The sequence below is a fragment of the Lissotriton helveticus genome, chromosome 5_1, assembly GCF_964261635.1.
Source record: "Lissotriton helveticus chromosome 5_1, aLisHel1.1, whole genome shotgun sequence".
NCBI lineage: Eukaryota > Metazoa > Chordata > Amphibia > Caudata > Salamandridae > Lissotriton > Lissotriton helveticus.
This window is the reverse complement of record NC_136065.1, coordinates 1,651,553,815-1,651,575,437: the sequence shown is the minus strand read 5'-3', so window position 1 is coordinate 1,651,575,437 and position 21,623 is coordinate 1,651,553,815. Positions and strand designations below refer to the sequence as shown.

Genomic DNA, 21,623 nt, shown 5'->3' with positions numbered 1-21,623 from the left:
CTAGGTTTGCAGAATTCTGACTTGAGAGAATGGGATTTAGCTTAAGTGTGTGTAGATGAACTGCAAGGTGTGTAAGTATGTGTTCATGTAGTGCTTCAAGTGTAAAATCTGTATGATTTGTGCAGTTAAAAGGCTAACTTTGCCTACGAGAAAGAAAAGTACTACAGAAGAATTATAAAGGATTGGCACATTGGCTGCCTTTGCTGATGACACAGATGGCTTATTTGTAAAGCACTGGTCTATTAAGTTGCAGAGTGTGGTTGAACTTGGTTAGTAGACTTGGTGCCTGTTTCTGTGTCCTGCTGAAGACAAGGACGGTTGATACCACTGTCAAAGCCCAGTTTATTGAGAAAAGCATCCATGGAAGAAGAAGTGTTGATTCGAAAATGGTTCTCCTCCAATTTCTCTCCACTTGCTAGAAATACTGAGTCTCCATTATAGCACAGAACAGAGTGTTAAAGTCGGGGATGGAAGAGGATGAAAATGGGAAGTTTACTTAAGGAGAGAACTGAGAAATGTCCTTTGTGCAGACACCAGTGTTGGACGATTGAATACATTTAAATAATGCCTCTAGATTGCTGGTATTGATCTGTGCCTCAGTGACCTAATGGATAAGGCACTGGCCTCCTAAGCCAGGGATTGTGGGTTCGAGTACCATCTGAGGTGCAAACCTATGTCCACTCTTACTTTTCCAGAAAAAGTAAATATATTTATTACATGCTTCCTCTCAGAAGCTTATGAGGCATTAGGAATTTTGAAATGGTACCATTTTACTTCTGTACTCTTCAGAGTCATGTTGATGTTCTGAAACTACAAAGTAGATTTTTGAAACACCTATCTTTGTCAGATGCATTTTTGACCCGGCAGAAGATATTCCTTTGGAAAAAATTATTTGAATTGGATTGGTGTAACTGTTGTTTCTAGATGTGGTGAAAGGCTTTCAGCTACTTGAATAGGGCAAATCAGGATTCATGAAAGGTATACAACTTTTGAGTGTGTGTAAATTGGAATATCCAGGAAGGAGCAGTTTGTACTACTTTCAAAACAGTTTCTCTTCACTTCTGGAAACATCCAGAGCTATGTAAAGCATTTACTGAGCTTTAATCTCATGAAGAAAGAGGTTTAAATGCAAAAAAGAAAACAAAAGATTATCGTACTGGTGACATTCTCATTATATAGATTCCAAAAAAGTGCTTTAATTGAAAGGAGCTGAAAAAAACCACAATGGGATGTATACCTAAATAACTATAAATAATATATTTTCCATCCTTGCATACCACCTACAGTATAAAAATAAACACAGCATGGCACATGACTGCGTCGCCTAATGGATAAGGCGTCTGAATTCGGATCAGAAGATTGAGGGTTCGAGTCCCTTCATGGTCAGTTTTTGCCAATGGTCACACAATTCAGGTTTCCATTCAGAATGGAAGCAGGCTCTTCCAATACTCTTATAGCCATCATGTTCTCATTCCTAATTAATAATAAAGTGGAGTACATACTGCACAGTCATTTAGATTGCATCTTCAGTCTAAAATCTAGTGCATTTAATTGGCATTAAAAAGTGCTTCTATGTACATGCACTGAATATGTACTAGGTTTGCAGAATTCTGACTTGACAGAATGGGTTTTAGCTTAAGTGTGTGTAGATGAACTGCAAGGTGTGTAAGTATGTGTTCATGTAGTGCTTCAAGTGTAAAATCTGTATGATTTGTGCAGTTAAAGTGCTCATTTTGCCTACGAGAAAGAAAAGTACTACAGAAGAATTATAAAGGATTGGCACATTGGCTGCCTTTGCTGATGACACAGATGGCTTATTTGTAAAGCACTGGTCTATTAAGTTGCAGAGTGTGGTTGAACTTGGTTAGTAGACTTGGTGCCTGTTTCTGTGTCCTGCTGAAGACAAGGACGGCTTGATACCACTGTCAAAGCCCAGTTTATTGAGAAAAGCATCCATGGAAGAAGAAGTGTTGATTCGAAAATGGTTCTCCTCCAATTTCTCTCCACTTGCTAGAAATACTGAGTCTCCATTATAGCACAGAACAGAGTGTTAAAGTCGAGGATGAAAATGGGAAGTTTACTTAAGGAGAGAACTGAGAAATGTCCTGTGTGCAGACACCAGTGTTGGACGATTGAATACATTTAAATAATGCCTCTAGATTGTTGGTATTTATCTGTACCTCAGTGGCCTAATGGATAAGGCACTGGCCTCCTAAGCCACGGATTGTGGGTTCGAGTCCCATCCGAGGTGCAATCCTATGTCCATTCTTACTTTTCCAGAAAAAATAAATATATTTATTTCATGCTTCCTCTCAGAAGCTTATGAGGTATTAGGAATTTTGAAATGGTACCATTTTGCTTCTGTAGTCTTCAGAGTCATGTTGATGTTCTTAAACTACAAAGTAGACTTTTAAACACCTATCTTTGTCAGATGCATTTTTGACCCGGCAGAAGATATTCCTTTGGAAAAAATTATTTGAATTGGATTGGTGTAACTGTTGTTTCTAGAGGTGGTGAAAGGCTTTCAGCTACTTGAATAGGGCAAGTCAGGATTCATGAAATGTATACAACCTTTGAGTGTGTGTAAATTGGAATATCCAGGAAGGAGCAGTTTGTACAACTTTCAAAACAGTTTCTCTCCACTTCTGGAAACATCCAGAGCTATGTAAAGCATTTACTGAGCTTTAATCTCATGAAGAAAGAGGTTTAAATGCAAAAAAGAAAACAAAAGATTATCGTACTGATGACATTCTCATTATATAGATTCCAAAAAAGTGCTTTAATTGAAAGGAGCTGAAAAAAACACACAATGGGATGTATACCTAAATAACTATAAATAATATATTGTCCATCCTTGCATACCACCTACAGTATAAAAATAAACACAACATGGCACATGACTGCGTCGCCTAATGGATAAGGCGTCTGACTTCGGATCAGAAGATTGAGGGTTCGAGTCCCTTCGTGGTCAGTTTTTGCCAATGGTCACACAATTCAGGTTTCCATTCAGAATGGGAGCAGGCTCTTCCAATACTCTTATAGCCATCATGTTCTCATTCCTAATTAATAATAAAGTGGAGTATATACTGCACAGTCATTTAGATTGCATCTTCAGTCTAAAATCTAGTGCATTTAATTGGCATTAAAAAGTGCTTCTATGTACATGCACTGAATATGTACTAGGATTGCAGAATTCTGACTTGACAGAATGGGTTTTAGCTTAAGTGTGTGTAGATGAACTGCAAGGTGTGTAAGTATGTGTTCATGTAGTGCTTCAAGTGTAAAATCTGTATGATTTGTGGAGTTAAAGTGCTCATTTTGCCTACGAGAAAGAAAAGTACTACAGAAGAATTATAAAGGATTGGCACATTGGCTGCCTTTGCTGATGACACAGATGGCTTATTTGTAAAGTACTGGTCTATTAAGTTGCAGAGTGTGGTTGAACTTGGTTAGTAGACTTGGTGCCAGTTTCTGTGTCTTGCTGAAGACAAGGATGGCTTGATACCACTGTCAAAGCCCAGTTTATTGATTAAAGCATGGATGGAAGAAGAAGTGTTGATTCGAAAATGGTTCTCCTCCAATATCTCTCCACTTGCTAGAAATACAGAGTCTCCATTAAAGCACAGAACAGAGTGTTAAAGTCGGGGATGGAAGAGGATGAAAATTGGAAGTTTACTTATGGGGAGAACTGAGAAATGTCCTGTGTGCAGACACCAGTGTTGGACGATTGAATACATTTAAATAATGCCTCTAGATTACTGGCATTTATCTGTGCCTCAGTGGCCTAATGGATAAGGCACTGGCCTCCTAAGCCAGGGATTGTGGGTTCGAGTACCATCTGAGGTGCAAACCAATGTCCACTCTTCCTCTTCCAGAAAAATAAATATATTTATTACATGCTTCCTCTCAGAAGTTTATGAGGTATTAGGAACTTTGAAATGGTACGATTTTACTTCTGTACTCTTCAGAGTCATGTTGATGTTCTTAAACTACAAAGTAGACTTTTAAACACCTATCTTTGTCAGATGCATTTTTGACCCGGCAGAAGATATTCCTTTGGAAAAAATTATTTTATTTAGATTGGTGTAACTGTTGTTTCTAGAGGTGGTGAAAGGCTTTCAGCTACTTGAATAGGGCAAGTCAGGATTCATGAAATGTATACAACCTTTGAGTGTGTGTAAATTGGAATATCCAGGAAGGAGCAGTTTGTACAACTTTCAAAACAGTTTCTCTCCACTTCTGGAAACATCCAGAGCTATGTAAAGCATTTACTGAGCTTTAATCTCATGAAGAAAGAGGTTTAAATGCAAAAAAGAAAACAAAAGATTATCGTACTGGTGACATTCTCATTATATAGATTCCAAAAAAGTGCTTTAATTGAAAGGAGCTGAAAAAAACACAATGGGATGTAAACCTAAATAACTATAAATAATATATTTTCCATCCTTGCATACCACCTACAGTATAAAAATAAACACAACAGGACACATGACCGCGTGGCCTAATGGATAAGGCGTCTGACTTCGCATCAGAAGATTGAGTGTTCGAGTTCCTTCGTGGTCGGTTTTTGACAATGGCCACACAATTCAGGTTTCCATTCAGAATGGAAGCAGGCTCTTCCAATACTCTCATAGCCATCATGTTCTCATTCCTAATTAATAATAAAGTGGAGTACATACTGCACAGTCATTTAGATTGCATCTTCAGTCTAAAATCTAGTGCATTTAAGTGGCATTAAAAAGTGCTTATATGTACATGCACTGAATATGTACTAGGTTTGCAGAATTCTGACTTGACAGAATGGGTTTTAGCTTAAGTGTGTGTAGATGAACTGCAAGGTGTGTAAGTATGTGTTCATGTAGTGCTTCAAGTATAAAATCTGTATGATTTGTGCAGTTAAAGTGCTAATTTTGCCTACGAGAAAGAAAAGTACTACAGAAGAATTATAAAGGATTGGCACATTGGATGCCTTTGCTGATGACACAGATGGCTAATTTGTAAAGCACTGGTCTATTAAGTTGCAGAGTGTGGTTGAACTTGGTTAGTAGACTTGGTGCCTGTTTCTGTGTCCTGCTGAAGACAAGGACGGCTTGATACCACTGTCAAAGCCCAGTTTATTGAGAAAAGCATCCATGGAAGAAGAAGTGTTGATTCGAAAATGGTTCTCCTCCAATTTCTCTCCACTTGCTAGAAATACTGAGTCTCCATTATAGCACAGAACAGAGTGTTAAAGTCGGGGATGGAAGAGGATGAAAATGGGAAGTTTACTTAAGGAGAGAACTGAGAAATGTCCTGTGTGCAGACACCAGTGTTGGACGATTGAATACATTTAAATAATGCCTCTAGATTGCTGGTATTTATCTGTACCTCAGTGGCCTAATGGATAAGGCACTGGCCTCCTAAGCCAGGGATTGTGGGTTCGAGTCGCATCTGAGATGCAAACCTATGTCCAATCTTACTTTTCCAGAAAAAATAAATATATTTATTACATGCTTCCTCTCAGAAGCTTATGAGGTATTAGGAATTTTGAAATGGTACCATTTTACTTCTGTACTCTTCAGAGTCATGTTGATGTTCTGAAACTACAAAGTAGATTTTTGAAACACCTATCTTTGTCAGATGCATTTTTGACCCGGCAGAAGATATTCCTTTGGAAAAAATTATTTGAATTGAATTGGTGTAACTGTTGTTTCTAGAGGTGGTGAAAGGCTTTCAGCTACTTGAATAGGGCAAGTCAGGATTCATGAAAGGTATACAACCTTTGAGTGTGTGTAAATTGGAATATCCAGGAAGGAGCAGTTTGTACTACTTTCAAAACAGTTTCTCTCCACTTCTGGAAACATCCAGAGCTATGTAAAGCATTTACTGAGCTTTAATCTCATGAAGAAAGAGGTTTAAATGCAAAAAAGAAAACAAAAGATTATCGTACTGGTGACATTCTCATTATATAGATTCCAAAAAAGTGCTTTATTGAAAGGAGCTGAAAAAAAACACAATGGGATGTAAACCTAAATAACTATAAATAATATATTTTCCATCCTTGCCTACCACCTACAGTATAAAAATAAACACAGCATGGCACATGACTTTGTCGCCTAATGGATAAGGCGTCTGATTTCGGATCAGAAGATTGAGCGTTCTGTGGTAAATAAATAATTAATTACCGGTTCTATTTTTGAATACATTGAATAAACAGATAGCTCAATAAATAAGAGTCAGGATTCGAGGTATCTTGAGTCTTACAGGCTTTAATCATGCATAAGGGAAGGGACAGGAACGGGACAGCCTGTACGGAATTAGGATGGCAGCTGCACACCCAAAAAGTAACAGTACAGAGTATATATACATTACATTTACAATAGCATTCAATACAGTAGGCGTAGCAGTAGGCGTAACTTGTAGCAGTCGCGAAAGATAAGAACAAAGTAGGTGTAACAAGAGGCGTGTACAGGGCGTATACATAGACATGTGGTATGAACGTCACAGAAGTGTCATGAATGGGGCGGAAACATGGAGGGGGCTACCTGAGGAGCTGGGACCTTTAACCTAGTGGTGCGCGAAAACGGGCAATGACGTGTTACCAGGGAGAACTGGGGGCTATGACTTCTGCGCTAGAAGAGGAGACTAAAGTCTGCGGAGTCAGGACGACATGTACCTAAGGCATATCTGGTATCTGGTGTTTGGAGTACATGTTGATAGAATCCAAAAGTTATCAGGGTAAAGGCTACTTGACACTAAGGCTGGTGCATGCAGTATTCTACATGTATTGCGTGTGCGAGGAATATTCTATGAATATTATACAGTATTTCTCTTACTTGGAGACAGAAAGGCTAGACTATTAGCTGAAACTGTTGATGCGATTCAGTAGCTTAGGAATGCTGAGAAGGAGGGCTGGACTGATAACTAGAAGCATAACATACTCTTGGCAGACAGGCAGGCAGAGCCAGGCCGGGCCGGGCACTGTGCTGCGCGAAAGGAAGTGAAGGGTCAGGGATGCAGGTGGGGGCTGTATCGCTCCTCGGAGAGGGTTCAGGAGACAGGAGCTTGAATCTGGTGTCCGGGCCCTTTTGAGGCCTAGAAACGGGGACATTTTACTGAATTAACGTGCACACTGTAAAACGTGGCAACATAGGCCTAATACTCGTTGCTTTCATGAGAACTGGAAACTGGCATACTAGAGTTGGACACAACTATAATTGCGTCTTTAATCGAACATAGGGGGATACATGCATATCGATCATGCACATATAACATAAGATGAGGAACACGTAGGCACATATAACATGGCAAAATTTACTTTTCCACATTCCCTCCTTGTGCCCTACGTTTCCATCAGGAAACATCTATATTCATGATACCATCTATCATTTCATATAGCATCATTTGCTCGTCTCGAATTGTCTTGGAACGGGATTTAGGACTAGGAATACAGGATGTAGCACAAATGCCGCAAATCGCAGGGCCACATTGTAAACAGAGGCAGCAACTGAATATAATCATTACTGCTATACCTAGGAATGACAATACTTTCCATCCCCAGGCAGAAATTATACTCCAGAGCCAACCGGACCATGTCCAGGTGCCTGGATTCTGGTGTAACTGATGGGCAATTTTATGAAGTCTGGTTATAGCTGAATAAACAGACGGCGCGTTATTAGGAATGAAAATGCAGCAACTAGATCCGATGACTCTACAAGCTCCTCCTCTATCGGCTAGTATGATGTCAAGAACGAGACGATTTTGGAGCCCGACAAATCTCATAGCAGATTGCTCTTCAGTTGAATTGCCTAGAGCAGAAGTAGTTTCATTCACTACTGCTTCAAGGGTTCTGGTTAACCTACGTATTAGCTTACTATTCTGGACAGGGCCTATAAAGAAGAAGAAACCTTTATTGAAATCTTGATACTGTTCTAGAGTAGTTTCAGTTTGGTCGACAATTGGGGACTCGGTCTCCCTTCTATGTCTAATGTGTACTAGGTGTGTGTTTCTGTGATAATCGGATGGGGCTAGAAAAACTGGTGGCAGTAGGAAGGCAATGTAACATGTTCCCTCCCAATCGAGGGGCAGACGAACATATGCGGTCTGACCACAAACAAAATAAGAATGACGTGAGGCTTTGAAAATGGATTTCCCACTGTCACTATACTTGACAATAGTAGTACAATCACTATGTCCTACATGTGCGGAACCATTCTTTCTGACACATAATTCGCCTTTGACTGGTAGTACTGAAATAGCAGGCAAATCTGGAGTAGTATCGGACTGAACATTCAAGACCATGAAATTCGAGGAATAATTACCTAAATCATATACTTCATTTTCTAGATCTAACCCTGTTCTATGGGAAAGACCTTGCTTGTCTGGGAAACATGTTCTATTCAGAAGGGACATATCAGTTGAGGATGACGTTAACGTGGACCATGCTCCACACGAACCATTATGTGAAAACGGATAAGGAAAGAGTGGTAGAACTCCCTTCGGTGTCTGGAAAGGGGGGAGTCGACCACATACCCAACAATTAGTGGCATTGCTGGTCTGGTGTGAATAATGCAACATTCGGATAAAACTATTATTACGCATAGCAAGACGATAGGATAACTCGTGAGGAGGCAGGTCACTAAATGTGTGCTCTACTGTAACATTAGAAAACATATGTACATGTGAAATAGGAAAACATAAATGTAAAGCATAACTTGTGCAGGTAACCATAAGACTCAAAAATATAAGAAATAACAAAGTGACAATGCATCTACTGCAAACATTTTTCCGATAACGGATTCTCTTAGAGTTTTGACTAACTCTCTCTCTCTGTGGGTCTATCTCATACATGTCAGGAACCTGTCTAACCGCTTCACCCGAGAGGGACTTAAACAATTAAACTGGCTGACTTATTTTACTAGACCGGAGTTTCTGTTTATACTCCTGCTGCGGAGTTTTCTCTAACAGGGGAATTTTTGATTCAGAGTCTGTATCTGGGCAGTCCTTGGGAATAGGGCAGTCTTTAATTATTGTCTTTGGCTTAAGCCCGTGAAACTTTTTCACATGGCTGGAGTGGAGCCAGCCTTTGCGATTCTCGACCTTCACTGCAGTCCGGGTGGTGAGGAGGACGAGGCGGGGTTCCTTCCAACGGGGCTCCAGCGGACTTGAACGATCAAAATTTCGCACCAGGACCATGTCACCTGGAACGATCTCATGCGGTTTCACCTCAGTGTTGTCTGGGAAGGTAGCGGCAACCTGTGAACGACAAGAGTGTAGGGCAGACATCAAGGAAGCTAGGTAATCTGTCAGCATATTACTGGAAACATCGGTAATCTTTCGGGGTCTAGGTGTACCCCACATGTTTGGAGGGCGGCCGAATACGACCTCGTACGGGGACAGACCTGATCTGGAATGAGCGACCATTCGCATATAGAACAGAGCAACTGGCAGAGCTACGAGCCAGTCTACACCTTTCTCTGCGCATACTTTAGCAAGGCGGATTTTCAATGTCTGATTATGTCTCTCTACGAGACCGGCTGCTTCAGGATGGCGTACACAATGGAACTTCCACTGGTACCCTAACAGAAGGGATACTTGCTTCATGAGCTCAGATGAGAATGGCTGGCCGTTGTCTGAATACACGACCCTAGGTAATCCATAGCGGGGAAAATACTCACGAACCAACTGCCTGGCAGTGGTCGCAGCTGGGTAATCTGGAACTGGATATGCTTCTGTCCACCTGGACAAAGCGCATACAACTACGAGGACATACTTGAAACCTCGACATCGCTCCATCTGAATATAATCCATCGGGAGGACTTCAAAAGGGTGATCAGGAGGATGGAATCCCCCTTGTTCCACCGGGACACTTTTACCTGGGTTGAACTGGCAACATATCATACAGGTACGGACTTTCTGCTTGGCTGCAGCTCGTAAATGCTTGTTAAACCAAAGGTTCTGGATACTGTCTAACATGGCTTTTTCACCTAAATGTGCTGGACTATGTGCGGTATTAATAATGACTTGAACCATAGAGTCGGGGAGAAACCATGTGGCTTTTCCCTTCGTCAACCATCCTTGATCTGTCTGGACCCCTCCTTGTTCGGACCATTTCTTGATTTCATCGGGAGTAGCATGTGACTGTATGTCTATGACATCTTAACTGTCATACAAGTAGTCTGTTCTGGAGTGTGTGTCAGTGTCGTGTTAACTGGAATGTCTGGAGTCTGAGCTGTGAGCTTGGCTGTTCGATCTGCTAGATCGTTACCTTGGGAAATGATGTCAGTGACTTTCGTATGTGCTTTGCACTTCATGATAGCGATAGCTGTCGGTAAATGTATTGCATCTAACAGAGCTTGAATAAGGAGACCATGCTGAATCTTGGTTCCATGAGAAGTCATGAAACCTCTCTCTTGCCAGAGCACTCCAAAGTCGTGTACGACTCCGAATGCATAACGTGAATCTGTGTATATGTTAACTTTCAGGTTCTTGGCACGTATGCAGGCTTGGGTCAGAGCGACTAGCTCTGCTGCTTGAGCGGACAGGGTGTCAATACGATGTGTCTCTATAACTTCGGTTTCAGTAGTTACTGCATACGCGGCTACTAGTTCTCCTGTACTTGTTCTCATACATGAACCATCCACATAAAGTGTCAGGTCGGGATCAGGTAATGCAATGTCTGTCAGGTCTTGTCTTGGTTTTGTCATGGTGTTAACAACTTCCACACAGTCATGTGTGGCAGGATTTGAAATAACTGACGGTAACAGTGTAGCTGGATTTAAAACGTTGCAGCGTCTGATTTCTATGTGTGGCTGGAACAGTGTCAGTTCATAACCTGTTAAACGTGCAATTGTCAAGTGCTGAGTCTGGTTTCGGTTTAAAAGAACTTCCACAGAGTGTGGAACTTGGACTGTCAGGGAATGTCCTAACACTATGGAATCACTTTGTCTGATAGCTAGTGCTGTGGCTGCAACTGATTTGAGGCACGCAGGCAGCGCCTGGGCCACTGGATCTAATGTGCTGGAAAAATAAGCACAGGGCTTGTATTGTCCTGCTTGATATTGTGTGAGAACAGATAATGCAGTACCTTCACGTTCAGTAACAAAAAGTGTAAAAGGCTTACTATAGTTCGGTGTTGCTAGAACGGGTGCATTACATAAAGCTTTCTTTAACTCATTAAAAACAAGTGTATGTTCCTGGGTCCAAGGGAGGACAGTCGATACGGCTGCCTCCTGTGTCGTTAACTGTATCAGTGGCTTGGCTAGAAATGCATACTGAGGAATCCATTGTCTGCAGTAAGAAGTGAGGCCGATAAAAGCTCGTACCTCCTTCTGGGTCTTGGGCTGTGGAAGATGTGCTATTAACTGGATACGGTCAGGTGTCAACTGCCTACCCCTCTTGGACAGTAAGTGTCCTAAGTAGACCACTTGCTGGACACAGAATTGTAATTTGGAAGGGGACACCTTGTGCCCCATCTCGGCCAGAAAATACAGGACTTTAAGTGACGCACGTTCGCAGTCACGTTCAGAACGGGCTGTGATCAGTAGATCATCGACATACTGGAGCAGGGCAGTGTCAGTTGGCATGTGAATATTGTCTAGTTGTCTCTTAAGTGCTTGACTGTAAATGCTAGGACTTTCTGTGAAACCTTGAGGAGCTCGTGTAAATTTATAGCTCCTTCCATTTAAACAGAATCCGAAAAGGAACTGGCTGTCTGGATGAATGGGAACACTGAAAAATGCGTTCTTGAGATCAATAACTGTAAAGAACGTAGCTTCAGAATCAATGGCTGTCAATAGAGAAGAAATATCTGGGACTACTGGGTACTGTGGAATGATACATTTATTAAGCTCTCGGAGATCAATCACTAATCGATATACTGGAGGTGCATTTGGATCAGTACGTTTCAGAATTGGAATGATAGGAGAATTACATACATTGGAGTCAGTTTCTACAACCACTCCTTGAGCAATGAGCTCGTCAATAATTTTGGATAAGGCTGCTACAGCCTCAGGTGGCAATTTGTACTGCCGGATTCGTGGTAATACTACACCTTGTTTCAGAGTCACACGATGGGGTGTGATATGCATACAACCTACATCAGTTGGACCTTGCGCCCATAAATGCTGTGGTACATTCAATAATCTTGGATCAAAATCACGTAATACATAATGACCTTTGAAGTCTCTTAAAAACAATCGTACTCCTTCTGGAGAGCAGCATATAACTGCTCCTAACTCTTTCAATGTCTTAATGCCTAACAAGTTTTCTGGACAAGATTTCGTAAGTAACAAATCAGTAGTTCGAGACAATGGACCAACTTCTAGGGAAACTGGTTTCGATATTTCATTAACAATTGGCTTTCCTGAAAATCCAAGGGAAACATTTCTAGAGCCTGAGAGTGGAGCCCCTGGAACCTCGTCATGACTGATGGTAGTCCTACTTGCCCCTGTATCAATCAGAAACTTTCTGTCTTTCCCTAATACTTGACTGTGTACATAGGGACCCTCATGATCTACAGGTATCTCGATGAGAGGCAAGCCTACCTCCCTCTCTAGGCTGTTTCATGAATATGGCTGATAATCTGGATACTCGGACTGTGCATACTGGTACATCTGTTGTGTAACATGCTGTGTTGCAGCTATAGGCTGCGGTACGGTAACGTAACTGTCTGTTGTGCATTCTGTGGTGGCTGAGAAGTTTGTGAAACTTGTTCTTGTGGTCTTTCTTTAGTCTTACCAGTAGCTATGTTGTGTTTCAGAACTGCACACTCGTTTATAAAATGACCTGGCTGTTTGCAATAATTGCAGGTCCCTTTAACAGGAACTGCAGGATGACTGACTTGATTCGTACCCCTCTTCTGACTGTCTTGTGGAACAGATTGTGCAACTAATACTTTCATTTTCGTGTCTTTCATACGTCTCCTTTCGTGTTCTTGCTCTTCCCTGATTCTGTTCTGGTGGTACTGGAGCATTTGTAACATCTGTGACGGAGTATTAGCTTGCCAGGTACTTTCAACTTTCAGAACTCGATTTTTGACTTGTGGATTTGAATTCTCGACTAGTTTAGTAACAAAAAGATGAGGGTGTGATTCACTACTTGTTTTCAGACCACTATTAATAATAAAACATTTCTCGAATCTAGAATAAAAATCACTAGTATCTTCGTCTTGTTTCTGTTTACAGGCTGAGATGGCATCCCAGTCTTCCTTTTTCGTGGTTAGTAACCTTGGCAAAACTTGTATCAATAACTCGGGCAATTCTTTAGCTTTATCCCCAAGACCGGTACCTGGTACTCGTGTATTATCTTCAGCTTCTAGAGCTGTCCAATCTATCTTTTTCTCTCCCACCTCCCATTCTTTTTCTTTGAGTTTTTCATATATGCCCGCAGGCAACAGGACCTTTAACATTTTAATGATATCTGGATACGTGTATTCTCCCATACGGAGCATGTCCTTCAATTCACGGTGGAACCCTGCTGGGTCTTTATCATGACAGGGAATTAACTTCTTCATTTCTAAGAGTTCCATCTTTGTGATGGGGGTGTAGACAAATACTCGTTCTAGACCACCACCCTTTTTCTTGACTGGATGTACTTCTCGTAACGGATTCTGTCTGTCTATGTAGAATGATTTACTTTCTGGGGGTGAGACATGAACAAAATGTGGGTTCAGGAACGTTCGGTATTTGTGGCGCTGTTCTAGAATGACACTAATTAAATCGGTACCTAGACCTTTCCATCTGTATTGGAGTAACTCGTTTAATACATCATGTAGTGGACCTGGATCAGAATGCTGATCCTCATACAGTGTGATGAGGTGCTGGATCATATACATACCCACCAGTCGCTGCTCGGCTGGGGGCAGTTTCAGAAACTTTTTAGCCACTATTTCGTCAGGAAATGTGGCGGAATCAGTAGTCCATCGGACTGCTGATCGGGCTAGTTCTTGTTCATGCATAGTACTAAGCTCACTATAGCCTATTCGTGATTTCAGAATTTTATCTGTAACCTGGAATACTTGTTCTAGAGAACATTGTTCTGGTACTGGAGGAGGAACAGTCGTCTTGTAATCTAGACGTGAATGTCTGTTGGAAAGTCTAGTTCTACCTACATACGCTATTCTGGCAGGATTCTCGCTGTCTACCTCTTCACTGGAAGAGTCATTCTCTTTCTCGGTTGCTCTACTTACTCTTTCTTTCTCGTGTATACTTACAATTTCTTTTCGTATTTTCTTGTACATACTCTCTATACAGTTCTGTGTCTTGTGTTTTCCCTCGGCTATATTGTCACTCCACCTAGTCAGGACTTTCATTTCTTCTTGATCTTTTTCCGGACAATCTTGTTCTCTTATTAAACAGTTAATTAAAAACTTTAGAAGCATGAGCTGAGTCTCGACTTTTCTTTGAGCCACGGCATCGTGAACACTTTCTGGATTCACTCCTGTACGGATAAAACGATATATTCTGTCTAGATGTTCTCTCATATCGGGCAAGGTGTCCAAATAATCGGTCACCCGTCTTAAACGTAATGAATATATGACCATGTGGCCATCGCCTGGAACTGGGTCATAACGACATTCCGTAAGTGCTCGTTTGATATCTACGTATGTATTTACTTTTGGGGTACGCTGTAACGCTAGTTCATGTAGCGTCATACGTCTATGTTGAGGCGGGGTACGAGGAGAACCTCCCCCCGCGGCTCCTGAACTAGAGTCGTCGGTGTGCACTGTACGTGCTGGTAGAGTGACTGGTAGAACGGGTACATGTACTGTGGACTGGGCCGGGGGTGCTGTAACAGATGCTGTAACATTAACTGGACCCACGGGACCAGTGGCTGGAGGAACAGGAATTACATTATTTACAGGAGCAGGCGGAACAGGATTTGCATATTCTGGGACTGTATCGTCCAAATAGGACGAAAGAAAAATATCAGCTGCGGTCGGTTTATGACGTAACTTAGTCGGAACTAGTGATGGCGGAAAATTACTGGATGCCTCCGGGGTTGCCTTCGGCAAGCCCTCGGCAAGAAGAGGGTACATACCCTTAATAAGGGCATTCCTCTGTCTGTCTGACTGTTCGGCTTTAACTCGTTCACCTATTTCGATTAATTCCCTTTCTTGGGCTCTTTCTGAGGATTCTCTACTTAATTCTGTTTTTCTGATTTTTTTTCGGTTCTTTTATGAGATTCTTTGCGCCATAACTCGATGGCATCTTTCTGGGACTGTCTGGCTTTCTTTTTCCATAATGCTTCTTCTACTCGCATGATGCACTCGGCATCCCATGTGCCTGATACAGGCCATCTATATTTCTCTTCGAGATGTCTGGTATAATCAACCCATAAATCTAAATACAATATGGCGCTTAGGCCATGTTTATGATACATAAAATGTCCTGGACTGTCCCTAGGCGGGACAGGAACTGACTCCTCTAGTAACCCCTTCCGGGTTCCTATCTTACGTAACTTGGAGAATAAAGGCATTCTAGACTTGAATCGGAACACAATACAATACACGATAAACACAGTGATGAATAACAATAACAAATCACTCATACCACGACATTGAAAACACATTAAATAATATTAAAATAACAGTTCGGACTGAATATTACCTGATATACTGGGAACAGAACACATGAATTTCTCGAGAACGAAACTTACTAGAATTACTAGATGCACTGCTAAAACAGTACGACACATACCGGTCCCATAAAGAGACACGTCTGGACCCGTGTCCACCTAGGTGAACACTTCGTGTTGGATCTGTGTACCCAAACCCACGGACCAGAGACAAATTAATGACTCTGTCTAGATACTACCCCAGCAACGGTACTCACCGGGCAGCAAGAACGTAAAGCCTCGGACTGGACTGGACTGCTACGACGTCGGACTACGAACTTCGGAAACTTCGGAAACTTCGGTTACAGGTGGGCCTCCGGATACCTCGGACCTTGGACTCTCGGCTTGGGCTCTGGTCGGGACTCGCCGCGTTCCACACCGCCTCGTCTGGATGCTGGACCGCAACCTCCGTCTCCTCCGTGGGCCTGAGGGATACTTGAAGCAGAAATATCTGCACGTGCACGGTATGGTTCCGTCACGGCTGCAGAGGGTCAGGGGGCCTGCGTGGCTTCGCCGGCGCGTGGGGAAAGGGCAAGTCCCTATTCGGGCGCCATTATGTGGTAAATAAATAATTAATTACCGGTTCTATTTTTGAATACATTGAATAAACAGATAGCTCAATAAATAAGAGTCAGGATTCGAGGTATCTTGAGTCTTACAGGCTTTAATCATGCATAAGGGAAGGGACAGGAACGGGACAGCCTGTACGGAATTAGGATGGCAGCTGCACACCCAAAAAGTAACAGTACAGAGTATATATACATTACATTTACAATAGCATTCAATACAGTAGGCGTAGCAGTAGGCGTAACTTGTAGCAGTCGCGAAAGATAAGAACAAAGTAGGTGTAACAAGAGGCGTGTACAGGGCGTATACATAGACATGTGGTATGAACGTCACAGAAGTGTCATGAATGGGGCGGAAACATGGAGGGGGCTACCTGAGGAGCTGGGACCTTTAACCTAGTGGTGCGCGAAAACGGGCAATGACGTGTTACCAGGGAGAACTGGGGGCTATGACTTCTGCGCTAGAAGAGGAGACTAAAGTCTGCGGAGTCAGGACGACATGTACCTAAGGCATATCTGGTATCTGGTGTTTGGAGTACATGTTGATAGAATCCAAAAGTTATCAGGGTAAAGGCTACTTGACACTAAGGCTGGTGCATGCAGTATTCTACATGTATTACGTGTGCGAGGAATATTCTATGAATATTATACAGTATTTCTCTTACTTGGAGACAGAAAGGCTAGACTATTAGCTGAAACTGTTGATGCGATTCAGTAGCTTAGGAATGCAGAGAAGGAGGGCTGGACTGATAACTAGAAGCATAACATACTCTTGGCAGACAGGCAGGCAGAGCCAGGCCGGGCCGGGCACTGTGCTGCGCGAAACGAAGTGAAGGCTCAGGGATGCAGGTGGGGGCTGTATCGCTCCTCGGAGAGGGTTCAGGAGACAGGAGCTTGAATCTGGTGTCCGGGCCCTTTTGAGGCCTAGAAACGGGGACATTTTACTGAATTAACGTGCACACTGTAAAACGTGGCAACATAGGCCTAATACTCGTTGCTTTCATGAGAACTGGAAACTGGCATACTAGAGTTGGACACAACTATAATTGCGTCTTTAATCGAACATAGGGGGATACATGCATATCGATCATGCACATATAACATAAGATGAGGAACACGTAGGCACATATAACATGGCAAAATTTACTTTTCCACAGTTCGAGTCCCTTCGTGGTCAGTTTTTGCCAATGGTCACACAATTCAGGTTTCCATTCAGAATGGAAGCAGGCCTTCCAATACTCTTATAGCCATCATGTTCTCATTCCTAATTAATAATAAAGTGGAGTACATACTGCACAGTCATTTAAATTGCATCTTCAGTCTAAAATCTAGTGCATTTAAGTGGCATTAAAAAGTGCTTCTATGTACATGCACTGAATATGTACTAGGTTTGCAGAATTCTGACTTGACAGAAAGGGTTTTAGCTTAAGTGTGTGTAGATGAACTGCAAGGTGTGTAAGTATGTGTTCATGTAGTGCTTCAAGTGTAAAATCTGTATGATTTGTGCAGTTAAAGTGCTCATTTTTCCTACGAGAAAGAAAAGTACTACAGAAGAATTATAAAGGATTGGCACATTGGCTGCCTTTGCTGATGACACAGATGGCTTATTTGTAAAGCACTGGTCTATTAAGTTGCAGAGTGTGGTTGAACTTGGTTAGTAGACTTGGTGCCTGTTTCTGTGTCTTGCTGAAGACAAGGACGGCTTGATACCACTGTCAAAGCCCAGTTTATTGAGAAAAGCATCCATGGAAGAAGAAGTGTTGATTCGAAAATGGTTCTCCTCCAATATCTCTCCACTTGCTAGAAATACAGAGTCTCCATTATAGCACAGAACAGAGTGTTAAAGTCGGGGATGGAAGAGGATGAAAATTGGAAGTTTACTTATGGAGAGAACTGAGAAATGTCCTGTGTGCAGACACCAGTGTTGGACGATTGAATACATTTAAATAATGCCTCTAGATTTATCGCATTTATCTGTGCCTCAGTGGCCTAATGGATAAGGCACTGGCCTCTTAAACCAGGGATTGTGGGTTCGAGTCCCATCTGAGGTGCAAACCAATGTCCACTCTTCCTTTTCCAGAAAAATAAATATATGTATTACATGCTTCCTCTCAGAAGCTTATGAGGTAATAGGAACTTTGAAATGGTACCATTTTACTTCTGTACTCTTCAGAGTCATGTTGATGTTATGAAACTACAAAGTAGAATTTTTAAACACCTATCTTTGTCAGATGCATTTTTGACCCGGCAGAAGATATTCCAATGGAAAAAATTATTTGAATTGGATTGGTGTAACTGTTGTTTCTAGAGGTGGTGAAAGGCTTTCAGCTACTTGAATAGGGCAAGTCAGGATTCATGAAATGTATACAAAATTTGAGTGTGTGTAAATTGGAATATCCAGGAAGGAGCAGTTTGTACAACTTTCAAAACAGTTTCTCTCCACTTCTGGAAACATCCAGAGCTATGTAAAGCATTTACTGAGCTTTAATCTCATGAAGAAAGAGGTTTAAATGCAAAAACGATAACAAAAGATTATCGTACTGGTGACATTCTCATTATATAGATTCCAAAAAAGTGCTTTAATTGAAAGGAGCTGAAAAAAACACAATGGGATGTAAACCTACATAACTATAAATAATATATTTTCCATCCTTGCATACCACCTACAGTATATAAATAAACACAGCAGGACACATGACCGCGTGGCCTAATGGATAAGGCGTCTGACTTCGGATCAGAAGATTGAGGGTTCGAGTCCCTTCGTGGTCGGTTTTTGACAATGGCCACACAATTCAGGTTTCCATTCAGAATGGAAGCAGGCTCTTCCAATACTCTTATAGCCATCATGTTCTCATTCCTAATTAATAATAAAGTGGAGTACATACTGCACAGTCATTTAGATTGCATCTTCAGTCTAAAATCTAGTGCATTTAAGTGGCATTAAAAAGTGCTTCTATGTACATGCACTGAATATGTACTAGGTTTGCAGAATTCTGACTTGAGAGAATGGGTTTTAGCTTAAGTGTGTGTAGATGAACTGCAAGGTGTGTAAGTATGTGTTCATGTAGTGCTTCAAGTGTAAAATCTGTATGATTTGTGCAGTTAAAATGCTCATTTTGCCTACGAGAAAGAAAAGTACTACAGAAGAATTATAAAGGATTGGCACATTGGCTGCCTTTGCTGATGACACAGATGGCTTATTTGTAAAGCACTGGTCTATTAAGTTGCAGAGTGTGGTTGAACTTGGTTAGTAGACTTGGTGCCTGTTTCTGTGTCCTGCTGAAGACAAGGACGGCTTGATACTACTGTCAAAGCCCAGTTTATTGAGAAAAGCATCCATGGAAGAAGAAGTGTTGATTCGAAAATGGTTCTCCTCCAATTTCTCTCCACTTGCTAGAAATACTGAGTCTCCATTATAGCACAGAACAGAGTGTTAAAGTCGGGGATGGAAGAGGATGAAAATGGGAAGTTTACTTAAGGAGAGAACTGAGAAATGTCCTTTGTGCAGACACCAGTGTTGGACGATTGAATACATTTAAATAATGCCTCTAGATCGCTGGTATTGATCTGTGCCTCAGTGACCTAATGGATAAGGCACTGGCCTCCTAAGCCAGGGATTGTGGGTTCGAGTCCCATCTGAGGTGCAAAGCTATGTCCACTCTTACTTTTCCAGAAAAAATAAATATATTTATTACATGCTTCCTCTCAGAAGCTTATGAGGTATTCGGAATTTTGAAATGGTACCATTTTACTTCTGTACTCTTCAGAGTCATGTTGATGTTCTGAAACTACAAAGTAGATTTTTGAAACACCTATCTTTGTCAGATGCATTTTTGACCCGGCCGAAGATATTCCTTTGGAAAAAATTATTTGAATTGGATTGGTGTAACTGTTGTTTCTAGATGTGGTGAAAGGCTTTCAGCTACTTGAATAGGGCAAGTCAGGATTCATGAAAGGTATACAACCTTTGAGTGTGTGTAAATTGGAATATCCAAGAAGGAGCAGTTTGTACTACTTTCAAAACAGTTTCTCTCCACTTCTGGAAACATCCAGAGCTATGTAAAGCATTTACTGAGCTTTAATCTCATGAAGAAAGAGGTTTAAATGAAAAAAAGAAAACAAAAGATTATCGTACTGGTGACATTCTCATTATATAGATTCCAAAAAAGTGCTTTAATTGAAAGGAGCTGAAAAAAACACAATGGGATGTAAACCTAAATACCTATAAATAATATATTTTCCATCCTTGCATACCACCTACAGTATAAAAATAAACACAGCAGTACACATTACGGCGTGGCCTAATGGATAAGGCGTCTGACTTCGGATCAGAAGATTGAGGGTTCGAGTTCCTTCGTGGTCTGTTTTTGACAATGGCCACGCAATTCAGGTTTCCATTCAGAATGGAAGCAGGCTCTTCCAATACTCTTATAGCCATCATGTTCTCATTCCTAATTAATAATAAAGTGGAGTACATACTGCACAGTCATTTAGATTGCATCTTCAGTCTAAAATCTAGTGCATTTAATTGGCATTAAAAAGTGCTTCTATGTACATGCACTGAATATGTACTAGGTTTGCAGAATTCTGACTTGACAGAATGAGTTTTAGCTTAAGTGTGTGTAGATGAACTGCAAGGTGTGTAAGTATGTGTTCATGTAATGCTTCAAGTGTAAAATCTGTATGATTTGTGCAGTTAAAGTGCTCATTTTGCCTACGAGAAAGAAAAGTACTACAGAAGAATTATAAAGGATTGGCACATTGGCTGCCTTTGCTGATTACGCAGATGGCTTATTTGTAAAGCACTGGTCTATTAAGTTGCAGAGTGTGGTTGAACTTGGTTAGTAGACTTGGTGCCTGTTTCTGTGTCTTGCTGAAGACAAGGACGGCTTGATACCACTGTCAAAGCCCAGTTTATTGAGAAAAGCATCCATGGAAGAAGAAGTGCTGATTCGAAAATGGTTCTCCTCCAATATCTCTCGACTTGCTAGAAATACAGAGTCTCCATTATAGCACAGAACAGAGTGTTAAAGTCGGGGATGGAAGAGGATGAGAATTGGAAGTTTACTTATGGGGAGAACTGCGAAATGTCCTGTGTGCAGACACCAGTGTTGGACGATTGAATACATTTAAATAATGCCTCTAGATTACTGGCTTTTATCTGTGCCTTAGTGGCATAATGGATAAGGCACTGGCCTCCTAATCCAGGGATTGTGGGTTCGAGTACCATCTGAGGTGCAAACCAATGTCTACTCTTCCACTTCCAGAAAAATAAATATATTTATTACATGCTTCCTCTCAGAAGCTTATGAGGTATTAGGAACTTTGAAATGGTACCATTTTACTTCTGTACTCTTCAGAGTCATGTTGATGTTCTGAAACTACAAAGTAGATTTTTAAACACCTATCTTTGTCAGATGCATTTTTGACCCGGCAGAAGATATTCCTTTGGAAAAAATGATT

At 41.4% G+C, this 21,623-nt stretch overlaps 4 non-coding genes across 4 annotated transcripts; all 4 read left to right on the top strand.

The window, feature by feature from the left end:
* Nucleotides 1-2,898: 2,898 nt before the first annotated feature.
* Nucleotides 2,899-2,971, top strand: TRNAR-UCG (transfer RNA arginine (anticodon UCG)). Its single transcript has one exon. It is a non-coding gene; the product is annotated as a tRNA-Arg (tRNA).
* An 802-nt stretch (nt 2,972-3,773) lies between these two features.
* TRNAR-CCU (transfer RNA arginine (anticodon CCU)) lies at nt 3,774-3,846 on the top strand. Its single transcript has one exon. It is a non-coding gene; the product is annotated as a tRNA-Arg (tRNA).
* A 15,010-nt stretch (nt 3,847-18,856) lies between these two features.
* Nucleotides 18,857-18,929, top strand: TRNAR-UCG (transfer RNA arginine (anticodon UCG)). Its single transcript has one exon. It is a non-coding gene; the product is annotated as a tRNA-Arg (tRNA).
* Nucleotides 18,930-19,731: 802 nt separating this feature from the next.
* Nucleotides 19,732-19,804, top strand: TRNAR-CCU (transfer RNA arginine (anticodon CCU)). Its single transcript has one exon. It is a non-coding gene; the product is annotated as a tRNA-Arg (tRNA).
* The last annotated feature ends 1,819 nt before the right edge of the window (nt 19,805-21,623 follow it).